Source organism: Coturnix japonica, chromosome 3 (genome assembly GCF_054131305.1).
Source record: "Coturnix japonica strain WE chromosome 3, WE-NBRP24, whole genome shotgun sequence".
NCBI classification, from domain to species: Eukaryota; Metazoa; Chordata; class Aves; order Galliformes; family Phasianidae; genus Coturnix; species Coturnix japonica.
The window spans coordinates 36,992,649-37,010,323 of NC_140665.1; the positions used below are offsets into that span (position 1 = coordinate 36,992,649).

Genomic DNA, 17,675 nt, shown 5'->3' on the forward strand with positions numbered 1-17,675 from the left:
AAGAAAAACCTCATGCCTTGGGATTATTGTGGATATTCAATCTCCAGGCAAAACTCTAAAGAGCCATCAAAACTTTCATAAATGCCCAGGCAGATGTAAAAACAGATTTGTGAGTGATTTTATGACAGGAAGATACTACAGCAACAGTGCAAGTGTTGTTTTAGATTTCTGTGTTGTCAGACTGCAATTTCTGCTATAGTATTTCACTGCCTCCTGTGCCAGGATTTGCCTCCCTGAAACCGAGAAGCAGTTTTCTCTAGGTATAAGGATGGGAGGTATGTGTATACCTGGAGAATTTCCAAGAACTTTTCAAGACTGAGAAGTCAAATTAGATAGTGACTTTGGTATTTTAGAACAAATATAATTTTGTTGTTATGACTGGCAGTGGGGGATCCCGTCCTTGCTGTCCCTATATATGTTACATGAATGAAAGTTCAAAAAGTGACATCTAAAATAACAGCCACGGAGGAACATCTGCAGATTTAAGTTGTGTGATTTGATGGCCCTAATGCTGTGATTAGAGAACTAGCATCCATTGGATACCAGAAACTTTTATTTGAAAATCAGCTCAGATTCGCTCGTGCCTTTTGGCAATACTGGACAGAGTTCTGAGTTCTACACACAGCCTTCTTAGTTCATAAATTTTGCCTTAAGGCTGAACTGTTCCCTTTTTCTATGCCTATACGCAATGCTCCGGCAAACACAATAGAATGGCATATTGGAAATCTTTCAGCCTCTTGCACCACTTAACACAATCTTTGTAGCTGTCCGTGTTGTTTACTCAGCCACCAATGGTAAAAAGCATTGCTTCTCATCTTCCCTTCTTCGCTTTATTTTTAAACCCAATCCAAGCAGAAAGAAAGCAGTCTCCCAGTTGCAGACCTCTGCAGGAAAGGCTGCTTGTGTGAAGTTGAAATGGAGCCAGAGCACACCAGAAAGGAAGCTGTGATTTCATCCAGCAGAAACTCCGAGGCTTCACTGCAGCACTTTGTGCAGATGCAGCATCATTCTGGCTGGGTGCTCACCCAGTGCTAGCAGAGGAGTCCCTGAGAGGATGCCCGTGTGATTCTGTGCCACTGTTCCTTGCTTTGTAGCTCCAGCCCTCCGAGGAAACCAGGTATGCTTTGTAGATTTTAAAAGATTTTATATACCTTGGAAGGATGCCTAATTTCCAGGTTAAGGATGAAGTGCATGGAAATGGGGAATACTGATAACAGAAGGAGAGGTCACCAAGGAGAGCCTTTCCCCTTGTGGTGGAGCTGTGGCAGTCAGGTGTCCCAGGGGAGGAGGTGCAAGAAAATGAGCCTGAGTGAGGTGGCTGGGCACTGCTGTGGGAGGGTTCAGAGCAGTCTGCAGCCGGATGGTGGGGATCCTGGGAGGCTCCACATCTGCCGTAAGGACCAAAGAGATCAGGGGTGAGTAGCAGCTGCAGCACGAGCTGTGGTGCTTGTCTGGGGACCGCTCAGAGGTGAGGAGTGCTGTTGGCTTGAGATTTGTGCTTCACCTCGTGTCAGGTCAGCACTCAGGGAGAGCTGGTGGGCAGCTGGGAGGGAGGGCTCAGTGAGCTATGAGTTGGGCTGGGGAAATACTGGAGATTGGAGCAAACACATTTGCACTAGCGAGACTCCAGGGTGACTGCTGAAAGCTGTAGAGTAATGCCAACAAAACTGCAAACAGGACTTGGCCTTATAATCAGAAAAGAAGAAGGTTTGGCAGAGGGCCTGGAGGGGTGCTGGGCACTAGCCTCTGGTTGCATAAATGCGTGTGCTTCTCAAATATCTGAGCCAGTTTCTGAATGTGTATCTGAAGCATTCTGAGCCTGTATCATCTTTCATGTGGAACAAAGAAACTGTTGCACTTCAGACAGCCACCCCCCTCAATTATTTAATGTAACTAAATACCTGCCCCACTCTGCAGAGTTACATAAAGCTGCAAAACTGGCTCAGTTCCTTGCCTTGAATCAGTGCTACTTTCCTTTTCCGTAAGCTACATTATGGCATCAAATGAGTGACTTGGAGCAATGCAGGAGATATTTGGACAAAGAACAGAAAACGTGAGCAGGCAAGTGTGGAGGGGAGTGGACGCAATGCTTGCAGGACAGCCCAGTCTGCAACGGGGGCCACTGCCACTTTTGGAGGAGTGGGAGCATCAGAAATATGGCACACTTTGTGCTTGGCAGTGAATCCCAAACGCCTGCCCCAGAATGCTCATCTGGAGATGCCTCCTACAGAAAGGCAGGGAGTACAAAGGCTGAGTGTTATCACAGGGGCAGCTCCATGAGCCGTGTTTGTTCAATGACAGACAATGCATACCCTGTGAACTGCCCTGCTGCTGGCTTTTGCACCCCTTTTCTTTCTCTGCATCATCATTCCCACTTCCAAATCTGTCTCCTGTGCCAGAGATGAGGCTGTAAGTACCAGAAGGGAACTGTGTCTCTAAACATCCTCACTAGAAGAACCTTAGGAAAATGTCCCTTTTGCCCTTCCAAGATGAGTGCACATTCTCCACTGTGCTGGGTGGCGGTAGGCTTTGAAGCATCTCAGGTCTCACCAACACCTCCAGCTCCTTCAGGGAATTTCTGAACAGCCCCAAAGGCACTTGGGTCCTGCTATCCCAGCAGGTGAGGAGCTCCAGAGGAAGGTTGCCTCTACCTGTTCCTGCTATCCCCACAGCTAGCAGTAGCTGCCATGAACACTCCTGGGTAGCGCCTTGAATAGAGTCATAGAGTCATAGACTCTTGGAATGGCTTGGGTTGGAAGAGACTTTAAAGACTGTCTAGGTCCAACCACCGTGCATAGATGTCTTTGTAAGGAGCACTGCTGCTGCTATTGTTTGACTCATGCCAAGAGCCATCAGCAGGCTTTCTGTGACTAAATGTATCATGATCCACTGTTATTTATGGAGATGGATGACTGCCTCTGGAGAGGGAGACATCCACTGCTCTAATCAGAGAAAAAGCCTGTTAACATTGAACATCTACCTCTGATGGATTTCCTTCCCCTTTCCAGCAGAGCTAATTCACTGAGAAGTTCGTGGCTCTCTTACTTGCTTTTTGCCTCTCACATTGCAGGCCAGAACATTTTGATTACTGCACTGGGGACTGGAGATGAAGCTGTTAGATTGCCAGCCTCAAATCATGGGGGAAAATGCAGTCCGAGGGTTGTGCAGTAGCAGAATCATTTTGTTTATTGTTAAGTTAGCAAAAATTACAGTCTGTTTGCCAGAAAAATGACTTATGTTTATTAATTTATTCACATTGTTGTGATTAACAGCTTTCTGCTGTCAGTCTGGCTGCTTATCTGTTTGCCTTAAACAAGCAAATGAGCAAATGAAAAACTTAATTAAAATGGAGTACCATCATTTGTTTGTGAAAGACAGAAAGTTTTGCTGCTGAATCTTTCTAATGCTTCACTGATGGCAATAAAGCTCATGATGTTTAGAACAACCAAGCTGAAGAAAAGAGAGAAAGAAAGAAAGAAAGAGGAGGGGAAGAACAAGGGGAAATACAGATAAGTACAACAGATGCTTTTTGCTTGTGTTTTGATATCTGACCTGAAGTGGTCATAAAGGCTTGTGAAAAGAGTTCCCCGTGAAGTCTTGAAGAAATCTGTGCCTGGCTTTGTGTTGAATATACAAGTTACCTGGAAAATGAAGAGCAGCTTGAGGTGCAAGTGCTGATTAGTTTTTCTAGGTAGGTAAAATGGAAGTCATCTGGGAAGAAGATTTCAAGGTGTGGATTATATCTAAAGCAATGCCCCCCTGCTGAAACCACCCAAATTTCGCAGGCCGGATTTTCAACCCCCAGTGCTCAGGCAGAAGAGATCTCTGGGTTATGGTGGGTATCTTTTTGAAGCTGTCAGCCCAGCACTCAGTAGTGGAGGAGTGTAATGTTAGGAATTATTAAGGAAAGCACAGAGAGGAAAACAGCATAGAATGCAGGAAATTTATTGGGGAACTTGAGCCTTGAATATTGTCTGTAGCTCCAGTTCTCTCATGCTAAAAAAAGAACAACAGAAGACAGAAAAACAGACAAGAAACCTGAAGCAACTTGTACATCATGAATGATTAACAGCCTGAGACTTGTGAGGAGTGGAACAAAAGGAGTGGAGATCCTTGATCAATGAATCCTAACACCATGGGCAGTACAGTGAGATAGACTAGAGAAAGACTTCTCTGTTTCACAACACAGAAGAACTAGAACTAGAAAACCAAAAGAAACAGGCAGGAAAGATTAGAAAAGATAAAGGGAGGCATAAAATCTTTGTTATTGTGAATTGCAGATGAGCTTTTTGCAGCGGGTTAGGAACATGAGGAGATCTGTATTTTCACATGGGTAGGAGATCCAACTAGAGATGCAGGTGGACTTGGAAAGGATGCATGGAAACGACAGTCTGGCCTGCCTGTCTGGCCTGACAATCTGGCCTGAGATCTCTCCTTGGCTTCATTGGCTCAGCTCAATGTGAGCTTAAATGTTTATTTACAGTAGAACAGGGCTTGGGCTGTGGACATGGTTACAGGCACATGACAGTGTATAACTGTAAGAGATGACGATCTGGTGTAATTCATACATTTGGTACCCATGACAAGGTGCAAACTACAGCTCAAAGTGCTATATGTATATATTTATTCTATTATATGGGGCATTCTAATTCCAATTCAGTCTACCTTGCAATTAGTGATTTACCTCAACGACTTTTAAGTTCATTTTAAACTGGATGAATTCCTTCTAAATGGGAGGGCTGAGGTTGGTCAGACTAGATGGGCTAATTCAAAACTGGTAATTCAAGTCATTTGGAATTCTTTCCCATTGATTACATGTAGGACAAATACAGGGTTCATACAACATGCTATAGCCAGGCTCTCTGGCTACCTGCTTGTCTCTTCTGGAAACCTGAAATGAGTACCATCAGACAGCTCTGTGTTAGCCAGGAGTTACTGCAGTGGAGTCAAGCACTGCTGGGGATCCAGCCTTGCTTGCAGGAGACAAGCCTGGACAGCTAAAGGATGCTTCCTGAACCATCAACTCTGCTTGAAGCCATTTAACCTCACTTAATTTTGCATTTGCAAATCCATTAACGAATGTTTTCATTTTCTCCTTTCTGGTTTTTATATACCAGCTAGTCAAACACGAAGAACTCAGGCATGAAACACAACCAGACTGGCTTTGTGTGTCCTTGGATTTGTCCAACAGCTGCCTCCCCCAGCATTCATCTGGAAGGGCATCAGCTCACAGACTGCGTCCTTGCAGGGTATATGTACCATATATTATCCACATCTAAACTAGTATGATATTTTAATAACATTCACAACATTCAGTGATTCCCTAAGTGCAAAGTTACATTACCATTTTTCTCACTTTTTCAGGTATTTCACAGTACCATATGAAAATGTGGAGTATGTGCTTCCTTGGGAAAACAGATCAATTCTCATCCTCTGCAAATCTGAGCTGTCTGAAGGTGTCCTTTCTAAAAGCCTTAAGACGTTTGCTTCAAGGCAGCTTACATGTATCACTTCACATTTTTATAATAAGGCTTTGTTGTATCATTAAAACATAGGTAAACTTTCTTTGAAAGATAAATACTCGTTGGAAAGGAAGGACTGTGGAAATGGCCCACAAAATGTGAGCCTTGCATTTTGTACTATTTTCAGCTGAAGTGTGATGCTGAGTGTAGGTGGTGGCTTATGAAACATGTGATGGGTACCTATAAAGTTCTAAGATTGGACAGTGGCCGACTGATCCCTACAATTCTGGAACCAATGATCGAAATCCACCATCTGTGAATGTTAACATTGCATACTAAAGAACATGAGTAACGATGCTGCCTGTTTATGTCTAAGCAGTGTGGGCTTAGTCTATTGTTCAAGGAAACAAGTGGAAAATGCCATTCATGGTCTTTTATCTTGCTTGTATTCCACATTATTACCACCTGCATGTATGCGGAGGAGGGAGAATTAGAGCAGAATGCTACAATTTAGGAAGAATTCTGCTGAAAAACTCAGCAGATTTAAGTGGGATTCAGATTTTGATTGCAGACTAGGGAGAGTTCACAGTGAATCAATGTTGACACAAAGAACCAGACTTGATTTAAAAGTTATTCAGGCATGAACTGGGGTTGTGTTACTCACTTTAATGGAGATGTTGCAAATTTATATTGACGCACATTAATTCAGAATCAATTCCCTCATGCATAGTATTTTATGGTAAAGCTCTGATTTAAATCCAAGCAGGCACGCTGCCATATCTGGAGCAGGAGCTTTAATTACTAAAGAAACTCCATGTATCTGAAAGACAGGTTGTACTGATAAAATCTTTTAATTTTATTTCCTTACCTTTCTCAGCAATATTTGTTTTTTAGTCCAAACTAGAACAAGCAAGATAAAAGACCATGAATGGCGTTTTCCACTTGTTTCCTTGAACAATAGACTAAGCCCACACTACTTAGTTTTTTAGTCCAAACTTTAGTCTCGAGCAGAGATGCTCAGGGGAGGAATTACCACTCTCTACCTACAATGACCTGAGAAGTAGTTGTGGTGAGCTGAGGGTAGATCAGCCCCAGGTAACAGCAACAGGATGGAAGGCTTCCCAGGGAGGTTGTGGATGCCCCGTCCTTGGAGGTGTTCAAGACCAGGTTGGACGGGGCCCTGGGCAACCTGATCTAGTAAAGGTGTATGTTTGGTGGCCCTGCCAGGCAGGGGGTTGGAACTACATGATCCTTGAGGTCCCTTCCAACCCGGGTCATTCTGTGATTCTGTGTGAAGGGAGCACAGACAGAGCAGAGCGGGGCGGGCAGCGGGCGGAGCCCCGGAGCGCTGACCCCTCCCGGCGTTGTCCCCCCGCCCATCACAGCGCCCTGCCATTGGCTGAGCCTCACTCGTGACGCCGCCTCCCCTGCATCCCGCCGCCCGCTCCCTCCTTCCCTCCTTGCCGGTGCTGGCGGAGCTGGAACGGCGGGGGCGCGAGCGGCGGCGGCTGCAGCGTCAGGTGGGGCGGGCGCTGCGTTGCCTGGGCGATGGGGCCGGGTCCCGCCACGGGCCGCCGGGCCGCTGTCAGCGCCATAAGTGCGGGGCGGGCGGCCGCGCTGTGGCGAGGCGAGGAGCGGAGCGGGTAAGGGGGCGACGGACCGCGGCGGCTGCGGCCTCGCGGGGCCCGCGTCGCGTTCCGGTGGGGCCGGCCGAGGCCCCGGTACGTGTGGCCGGGCGCGTTGTTAACCGGCGCCGGCCGAGGCCCTCGGCTGCGCGGCGGGAGGCGGAAGAGGCGGCTGCGGGCGGGGCTCGGGCCGCCCGGGAAGGGGCCGGGCCGCGGCCATGGGAGGTGCGGCCCCGGCGGCTCCGCGCGTTCCGAGTGCCGCTCCGCGCCGCCGGGCTGACGTGAGGCCTCCGGCTTTGCCCAAAGGAAACGAGCAGCGCAGCCTCCTGCGTCGGCATTGGGGCGGCCGTGGCGACTCGGGGCCTCCGAGCCGGGCTGTCACCTGTGTGCTCGCTGTAAACAGCAGGGCAGCGATGAGAGCCCCTTTGGGTGCTCTGCAGCCATGGGGCCGGCGTGGGGAGAATGTGTGGAGATACTTCTATGGAAAAAACTGTTAGTTAACGTTGAGGTACTATCCAGCGTTCCCAAATGAAACCCAGATCTGCCTCGGATGGCTTCATAAGCCGAGAGCAGGTGCTGGAGCAGAGGACAGAATGCTGTGTATAGGAGAAGCGGGGTGACTGAAGAAGTCGGGAAGTTGGATTGGTTGTGTGATCGAGTGTGGTGAGCTGGGGACTGGGGAAGTATCCGATGTGAGTGTGGATGGGAGGCAGGTTAAGATCGGCTCGGCAGGCACCCTCCATTGCTGTGCCACGTGAACCGGTCGGAGTGCTGTGAAAGTATCTGTAGGAAAGTTGTCAGTGATACAGACCCATGCTGGGTTGTATTGCTGCCTATGGCATGATGCGATAACCTGTGTCAGAAGCCGTGAGGAGATGGTTTTTACTCATGTGTATGCTAGGTAGCAGAGAAGAAATGCCTGCAATGCTTAACTGCAGGAGAAGCTCTCTGTGTGAGAAGCCATAAAAGTACGGTGGGTTTCCTCTTCTTTAACTGTAAGCTGGCAGCCCTGTGAAGATGACAGTATCCTGTTAATTTGGGAAATGTGCAGTATAACAGCCCCAGGAGTTTATGTTGGACACTTAAAATATTTGATGAATGGGAAACAAGAATGCTTTCGTGCTTTGTCACAGATAAGGAGAAATCAGCCTTTTTGTGTGGTGTTTTAATTTCATTCTTTCTTCCTGATCAGGTTTTGGAATGAGGATCTTGAAAGTTATAATCAAATACCTTTCCTTGCTGTGCTTCTGAAACCAGCACTTAGAAGTGAGAGCTCAGGAACACACTTGGTTGTTACCTGTACTGTAAAATTGTGCATGGATTTCTTTAGTGGAGCTTTCTGTCACCACCTTCCTGCGTTCCCTCTTTCCCCCTATCAGTGTTTTTATAGTGTACTCACTGTGCTTTTGGTTTTGAAATGTTGAATTACAGTATTTTCTCATGGGTCAGTAACCATATAGTTAGATTTCTTAAATGCCTTTTTTGCGTCTTCCTCTTTGAGTCCCCTGCAGCCTTTCTGTGCACCTCTGTTTTGGTTTGTATGGCAGCTCTAGACAGTGAGAAAAGAGACTGAAAGCACTTGAGCAGTAGCAAAAGATCTGATGAGAAATATCTGGGTATCTAAACATTAGGGAAGAGAAACTGGACATTCTTTCCCCTTATTGCAAGTATGTTGCTGCTTTTATTTCACTTTCTTTGGAGTTAAGCTCAGCACTATGAAATATTAACAGATGCTTCAGGAAGCTATCGGTTCTGTTTTTTACCCTCAATGATTTCTTTAATGGTGCCTCCTTATTAATATACAATTGTACACCCTTTTAGCTTATGCAGGCACTTGGGTTTCCTTTGTATTTGAAGAATTTTGCTGTTATCATGTTTGTATCTTTTCAAATGATATAAGACAACACATAGAGGAATTCTGAACCCAAAATTGGTTCTTATCTTTTGTGAGCAGAGGGAAAGTGGGGTGGAATGATTATACTGCAAGAGGATCCTGTTGTGCCAGGAAGAACTTGATGCCAAAAATGCTCTTGCTTGTCCTCTGCAGATGAATTTAACTTGATTGGAGTAAACAGCCATCATGGATGTGACCTCACTAAGGTCCCTTTCTGAGGGAGATGTCAGGCTCTGTGCACTTCTTAAATGGAGAGCTTCCCTAGTGGAGAGCTGTAGCATCTGCTGCCCAAGATGACACTGTTTAATGCTGGTAATTGGTTCACCTTCAATGTGGTCTTCTTTTTGTTTTGGGAAAAGTAGTTTGTATTAGTTTATGCAGGGATGGGGAGACTATATTTCTTTGGGGTCACTTTGTACCATCTCTTTCAGCTCAAGGTGATTGTGTCAGTGGTTCTGGTGCATCGTTACTTGATGTTATCTAAAGGTCTCTGAATCTTCATCACGTAATTGGGCTCATATCGTCAGAGCTATTGACTGCTGTTGATACCACTGCTTTGGAGGTGGTGAATCTGATTTCAAGACCAGGTAGAAGGGATCCAGGCACTTGTATTCATTACCATGGCTCTGATTTGTCTGAGCCGGCTGAGTTGAGCTGGCAGCTCCAAAATACTGCAGGGGAAAGCTGCCTGTTCCCCTCTACTGCCCTCGGCATGGTGATTCAACACAAGGGTAATCTGTCTGGAAGAAGAACATAGTTTTCCACAAACCTGTGGTAGTGAATGCTTGGAGAAGAAAGGGAATGAGCAGCTGGGTGAGCAGAGCAGCCAGGTGGGCTGAGCTGCCCTGCTTAGCATCACCCTCACTGCCTCTCAGGAGGGGGAGCTTCTGCTTTGGCTCAGCGGGGTGTGTGTATCAGCTGTGGGTGATTTGAGTGGAACAGTAGCAGTGTGATATGTAGCAGATTTAGATCTTTCTTTCTCCCTCTTCTGGTTCAGACATTGCATTTCAGAATGTTTTTCTGTGATGTGTTGAAAATAGTGCATGGGAATGCCTCATCCCCAGATAAAACTGCAGAAATAATACTGCTAGAAGGGGAGGGGAGAAAGAGAAAGATGCCATGTGCAGTCTTTGTGGAAGAGAGGTTTCTTGCTATAATCTGTTAGCTCTTAATGCCTTGTGGTTGCAGTTTGTGTCTGGTTAAAATTCTATTTCCTTAGAAAGTCAGACTTGGTTCTGAGTGTCATTTTAAGGTACTTGCACTGTGCTTTGTGGATAGGCAGTGCAAATCTAACACTGCAGTCTTGTGGGTCTATCCCCCACAGCAGTGTTTGTGTAGTGAAGAGGCACTCTGTGGGTTGGTTCCTGGTATGCAGTGAAAGAGCTCATCTGTGCTTGCTGGGAATGTGAGAGGTGCAATAGTGGGGGAGTGATGGCTTGTGAGAGATGTTGGAAGACTTGTACCTGTTAGGCTGTGTCTGTGCGGGGTGCTTGGTCAACATCCTATAACAGTCCTAGTTAATCCTCATATTTATTTGTCCTTTTTACTCTCTCCAAAGTCAGCTTCTCAACTTCAGTTAAGTGTCACTGCTGCAAGTGAAAGTGTGTGCACAGAGCACTGAATGCAGGTGGAAGGAGACATCCTGGTTCTTCAGACTTCTGACAGCATAGGAAAACCCTTCTACTTCCCCCAAGAGAAAATTGGGAAGTGGGAAATTGAGATGTAAATTGCAATTATTGCTGGATAGTTCTGAATGCGAGGCTTCATTTGGAGCATTGAAACTTCTTGTCATGCAGGTCTATTTCAGCAAATGACCGACTTTGTTCATCCCTCTCCAGTTTTATGGAGGAGATATGTGTTCTTGAGGGAGATGAATGGCAAAACTGTCTGGCTAGATCTGTCAACCTTATAGTCAACTGATCTGGGCGAGCCTTAATGAGCTCACCAAGTCAGGAATGGCTGATAGAAATGGCAGTGTGAAGGGATGAGTAGTTCTGTCTCTGCTTTTGTTTTGGTGTTTTGTTTTTTTAATGAAAGGTGGGAGAGCAGAATAGTCCTAACCTCAAATAGAGGGGAAACTATCAGAACTCTATTTAGAAGCTTCCATTCCTTCAGTTAGGAAGTCATTTTTATTACTGGGGTCATGTTAAATCCCTGGTACTTTAAGCAAACATTGCATCTGGTGCTTGGTTACCAAAAATACTATTTCACTGTATATGCAGTCACAGAATCACAGAATGACCTGGGTTGGAAGGGACCTCAAGGATCATGTAGTTCCAACCCCCAGTCTTCACCTGGCATAATTTGTTTTCCAATCTATCTCATCCACTTAAAATCTTGTGTTCATATGTGATGGATATTTATAGTCTGAAGGGCATCTTAAAGCTGGATTATTTTGTGCTTTCTGGATGAATTTAGGGCATCCGATAGTGTTTCAAAATTTTCTTAAATATCCATCTATCTGTTGGTAGGAATAGTGGGAAATTTCATGCTTGGGCATCATATGAGGTTAAGTATAAGCTGTTTGACTTGCATTTCTGCTGGGGAGAAGCTGCGTGAAGTGGGGTTTGATGTGACACTCCTGTTGGCTGTAGTTGTCCTGCTGGCTTCGGGCAGCTCTGGTGCAGGACAGTTGGCACAGCTGGAACGGATGCCTTTGTTTCAAAACCTGTGAGGTGCAGGGTCAGCTTCCCTAGGGCAACTAAAACTGCTTGCACTTGAAAAGGAAGCCAGCACACTGAGCTCAACTGGAACAAGTGTGTGAAACTCTTAAATACTGTAGGGAATTATGTTTTCACATCACTTTCAGAATTACTACTTGCTGCTTTGTCTCTTCCTTATTACTGCTAGAAAACATGGATTTCACAGACCAATTTTGAAAATCCCAGAAGCAGAATTAGTCTTCTGCATGTTAATGACCTTTAACTCTGATCACAGACCTTCTTGTCTTATTCAATTGCACTCAGTACCTCAGACACAATGGCCAAGTTTATCTTCAGCACCATACTTTCTAATTTGAATCCTCTAACAGTGTTAGCTTTCAGTTTTAGGAATAGCATATTCTCGCTCATACCTCTTCAGTGACAGTACCTCAAGACACTGCTCTACTCTTTCCTCTTTTTTCTTCCCTCTTTAATCTTGCTGAGTATTGCTGCAATCAGAATGCATCATCTTGCAAATTACAGAAGGATGTGTCCGGTCTTCCAGATCACAATTTGAGTAGTACATTAGATGCTTAAAGTCATTTCCAGGTGGGTGCAGTGTGTTCTGCATCACATCTACACCATTTCTCCCAACTGTGTTGGAGCCCACTTGATCTACCATCTTGCAGAATAATGAAGGAGGGTCTTTGCAAGGTCAGATGCATCTTGCGGGAGTCTTGGGTGGCTCTCTGCTGGAGAGGCCCTGAACTTTGGATCTACCTTCTGTGATACCTGGTTTCTTTCCTGCTGCTGTTTACACTCTGTGGAGTTCAGTCTTTGTCTTCAAAGTCAGTCATTGCCGTGCAACCATGACTGTGTCAGGACTTGCTCTCTGATCTCTTTTGGGGGTATGCATCAAATCTAAAGCTTGGAAGAAGATATCAAATATTACATGCCTTGTTTTTAATCAGGTGAAGGGTGTAGAACTTTGGGGAACATTCTGGATGCATGTTACTTGGGAGCTATATAATTTCAGTCTTTTCTGAATGCTTTAGTGAAGATCTTCATCCTCTGGTGTTCTTCTGAAATAATGTAATGGTGTTCCATACTTTACTTTTCTACATAATTTCTGTCTCATGTAGGAGTATTTCTCAGTTCTTTCCTTTGACACCATGTGTTCCTTATGGATGTTGTCCTTCAGATGAGATCTGGAATACATTCTTGTCTTTTCTGCTTGTGCTAACCAGGCTTGTCTCTAGCATTTTCATGGTATCGTAAGGTGAGATTCCTCTTTGGAACATTTTATACTTGCTGTCACTGAGACTGCCTTGTTAGTTTTTAACACAGTTAATGTTGCAATGATTACGTTTAAAGACCCACAGCTTTCACCATGCCTTTTCTAAGGCGTGTTTATTCTCTCTGCCTGCAGGCACTGGTCTGAAAGATGTAAATTTAAGTAACCTGGAATGCTCGTAGCGTGGCTGACAACACTATTGTAGTTACTGTTTTGGGTAATAAAAAACCACAAGCTTAGAATAACTTGTACACAGCGCATATTACACATGGTGTTAATGTGTGACTTGTGTGTAGGCAGCTGTTTGGGAACCGGTCTTTCATCAGTGCTGCATTTATCTTCTAGATGAGTCATGTCTTCTTTTAACTTGATTTCAGCCTTAACAAGAACGCATGTCCAGGTGTTTCATTTGGGTTGATGACTCAATAAAATTGCATACTGAATTGAGAAGCTGCCCCGAAACACTTGTGTGGTATGCAGCTAAGCGGAGGGATTCTTTGCTATACACTGTTGCAGTGATATTCTTTTCAAACTTAATAGAGGGAAATTGTTGGTAGTCTAACTTGTAAAGGGGATACAGATCCTCATAGCACAAGGTGGAATCTTCCGAGTTGCTGAAAGTCAACAAGAAAAACTTTCCTAATCCTGTGCACTTGATTTAACTTGGGTGCCTTCTTAACACAAAGTTAGTATAGTATTGCTCTGCTCCATTATGACAGCTCGTATTGCCCATTATTACAACCAAAACTACTTTAATCTTTAGGAACTCTTAATCTCATTGACTGTTTCTTTGCAATAGTTGTCATATCTATCAAGTAAGTATTTATATGCAGAAAATCTAGTTCAAGACTGAGATATTAAAGCATGACAGCTTTCTACCAGCAGATTTCCCCTATTTTACGTGATGTTCTACAAACAGAGTAGAAAGTTGGCACTTAATTTTAGTCCCCAGGATAATACTTCTTAAAAGGTAAATACTAAGCATGGGAAGGATTTGCAGGTGCCACATGTCTCAAGTTTAATGTTTTCTTTAGGAGGTGCACCTCTTGAAATTGCAGCAGTGTAGTATACTTTTTATGTACAATTTTTGTCCTTTGTTGATTGCTTCGCAGTCAAATTGGATAAACTGTTGTAGTTTAAGTTAAATGTTGGAAAAGTTGTTTGTGTTTTTGCTGCTGTGCACTCTTCAGTAGCCTGTGGTGCACCAAAAACTGCATCAAAATTCACTGGATTGGTGTTAATGAGAGGTTCCTAAAATGACCTACTTCCTGACAAAATAGGATAGCTAACTAAAGGTACTGCATGAAATTATGCTAAGGATTTGATGGAAAACGTGGGAAACCATTGCCATTGTCATTAATGAAATACTGAGCATAAGGGTGGGCCAGAAGGCATTAGCTTGCAGATATGATGCTGGAGAGGACAACTGACACTTGAGGAACTAGGTAAGTCTGTGTTAGTCTTGTAAGGTTTGCATATCATGTAGCTTGTCCTCTAATGTACGCTTATATGGACTCTGCCTTGTGTTCTCACCTTGAACTGAATCCCTAATGATTAAGGTCATTTCTGAACTCTTTAGTCTGTCCTGGAGTTTCATCATGATAGATGCGAGAAGTCTTACATTATGATGAAGGGCCTAAAGCATCTCCCACATGAAGAAAAGCTGAGAGACTTGGGACTGTTCAGCTTGGAGAAGTCTGCAAGGGGATCTTAGCAATGTGCATAAATACCTAATGAGCAAGAGTCAAGTGGATGGGGCCAAGCTCTTCTCAGCCGTGCCCAAAGACTGGTCAAGGGGCAGAGGGCACAAAGTACAACATAGGAAGATCCATACATACACGAGGAAAAACTTCTTTACAGCGAGGGTGATGAAGGGGGGTTGTGATGTCTCCTTTTCTGCAGATATTCATGACCCACCTGGACACTTTCTTGTGCAACCCATTGTAGAGAAGCTGCTTTAGCAGGGGGTTGGATTCAACATCCTGAGGTCCCTTCCAGTCTGTATGGCTCTGTAATTCTGTCACTGTGACTGTGGAGTTAGACCTCTAAAACATGCAAATCATTGCTTGTACGTGGGCAAGCCTGCATTTAGGTTGCATTTGGTGAACTGGTTTCCTTTTGGGGCTTTAAGATCACTTATCACCTGCATTTCCTTGCCAAGTTCTCTGCTGTGTGTTGATTCTCCCTGGTTGTGCGGCCTCTTCAGAGCAATTTGTCAGACCTTACCGTTATCCTTGCTTTTGTTTCCACTGTCCTGTGTACTGCTAGTAGTTACCATCCTTTTATAGTCAATGGCAGCTAAATAATTAGAAACTTGCTGTTTTGAACTCCAGTCTGCATTTGCTTTGTAGGACAAGCTAATGAACTTCATGGCTGTTAGTAGATTTTCCACTTAAGAGGCTGACATAGCTTTGTCAGAGTAACAAGATGTAGGCCAATGTGCTTCTGTCATTTGTTCAGAGGTGCTGTTACTAACTGTGACGCTGGAGATAAGAGATTCTGGAAGCAGACTTGGGCAGCGCACTGAAAGTCAGAATATATCACAGAAACTACATTGTACTTTTCAAACTTGGGCGGATTTTTTATTTTCAGAAGTAATAGTTTCATAATAAACTCTGGCACATAGTGTCCAAAAGAATTACTTGGGAGTGTCATTTCCCTTTCTAAACAAGCACACCCAAAAAAAAACCAACACCGGGTGATAAAAATACATAGCAAAAGATGACTTGGGGATGAGAGAGGATGTTCTTGGTTTGTTTTTCTTTAGTTCCTTACTTTGTGTGGTGTGGTGCACATCTGGATCTCCATCAGAAGAATGGCACTTCTGAAACTGAGAGGTTGACTCACCTGAATGCCTCATGTCATTTTGTGCGTCTCCAGGTGCCTGTAGCCCCAGGTGTGTTTGCTAATGGAGGTCTGCTGCCTTGTTTATACCTGTGCGATGGGTATTTTGGAAAGTGCTTATTTCCTTAATTTGACTGGATTTAGCATAGCATTCGTCTGACTTAGAACAGGAATTGCTAGCTTAGGAAGCCCTGTGATATGGGTAGCTGGCTGTACACCAGATTAAAGGAAGCGTTATTATTTAAGGACTTTTTTTGTTATTGTTGTGGGGTGCTTTTCATTTGATTTTTAGGAAACAGAGATGCTGCAGTTCCCTGAACTGTAAGATATTGTGCTTTCACGTCCACTTTGTGGTAGAAATCTCTTAATTCCCAAGTTGTATAAATATTGAGCTTCACTGATTAAAGTTTTAATTGTTATGCAGTGGAACAAAAGCAGACTGCATGTTTGCAGGAGACTTAAGGTGCCTATAGAAGCAGACCTTTCTGTCTTGTGGTTTGCAAGACAACAATCCCACTGACATGAGGAGGGAGCTGAGTATGTTTCTGATTTTATGTGATCATAGCGTTAATAAGATGGTACACATACAAACCACTTGTATATGCAGCAGTGCTATTGCTCTGAAGATCTCAACGTACTTACCAGTGGTTATTAAAATGATACTTGTTTATTGTAGTGGGAGCTTGGCTTGTTTCCCTGGTTAGTGAAAAACACAGTGCATACATTATTTTTCCAAAGGTGGTAAGCATTCTTATTCACTTCTATTAGTGACCTAGGGGATTGCCCAGAAGACTAAAAGCTGGTTAAAGAGGTCCTTAAAGAAACAGGACTATGTCAGACATTGGAAAAAATAAAATAAAACTCATATCTACCAGTAGTCTATATATATGCAGGTGTATATATATCCTCATTTTAAACTAAAATGGGAGGTTTAAGTTGGATATTAGGAGGAAGTTTTTCACTCAGAGGGTGGTGACGCACTGGCACAGGTTGCCCAAGGAGGTTGTGGATGCCCCATCCCTGCAGGCATTCAAGGCCAGGCTGGATGTGGCTCTGGGCAGCCCGGTCTGGTGGTTGGTGACCCTGCACATAGCAGGGGGCTTGAAACTCAGTGATCACTGTGGTCCTTTTCAACCCAGGCCATTTTATTATTCTGTCCTAAGGAGCAGCTTTTCATATGTAGGTTAATGGTTGATACAGCTATTATAAGCAGTAGACTGTCTGCTCATAGGACCCCAGGTAGGTTATAAAAGTTAGCAAAGAACAGAGAATGGTTAGAAATAGAGAGGTAATTAGGAGGTCTTTTGCAGAGTGAGAGCATTGTCTGATATGTCTGCTTTGAGAATGAACTGAAGCATCTTGTTTTTTTTTTGTTTGTTTGCTCTTGTTTTTGAATATCAGTACTGATGGATGGTTAACAAATGTTCAGTACCTGTTTTTAAGCCATGCTTTTGGCTGAGTTCTTTGTGTTTTTTTACAATGGTGTTTTACAAGTTGACGTTCAGCTTGAATTGCAGGTACTGTTTTCTGAAAGGGTTTCATTGTTTGTGCTGCATAAACCCCCTGACAGGGTCAGCTGGGATTTGTTTCTAGTCTCTGTCAAGTTTTGAATGATGTTGAAAGGACAGAAAAGGAAGAATGCTAATTTCTGCAGTGCATTTGCCCCAGATTTTACATGTTTCCTTACCAAGGAGTCAAATGCGAAGTGTGTTGGTGTCATGATAAACAGTTTCTAGAGTAAACCTGGCAGCCTGTTACAGTTGCAAAAGCCTGTTGTGGAGTGACTGTCAGTGATGTGTTGCTGCTCTTCATTGTGACTACTGTCATTTGCTAACAGAAGCCAGAACTTTACACTGAGGGTGTGATGCCAAAGGAAATGAGATGAAAATCATAGTTAATGTTATCACATAAATG

At 44.2% G+C, this 17,675-nt stretch overlaps 1 protein-coding gene across 14 annotated transcripts in view; it reads left to right on the top strand.

Moving 5' to 3' along the window:
- LOC107311369 (guanine nucleotide-binding protein G(I)/G(S)/G(O) subunit gamma-4) overlaps positions 1-17,675 on the top strand; it is a 113,469-nt gene that overhangs the window by 21,121 nt on the left and 74,673 nt on the right. For 6 of the 14 annotated variants that reach the window (XR_014944736.1, XR_014944737.1, XM_085543361.1 and 3 more), the window contains exon 1: positions 6,925-6,982. The gene's annotated coding sequence lies outside the window, so the exon portion shown is untranslated. Of the gene's footprint in view, positions 1-855; positions 1,118-1,288; positions 1,416-1,609; positions 5,250-6,924; positions 7,106-7,301; positions 7,751-17,675 lie in introns of those variants that run through there. The other 8 variants (XM_085543345.1, XM_085543351.1, XM_085543348.1 and 5 more) reach the window with 8 other exon arrangements.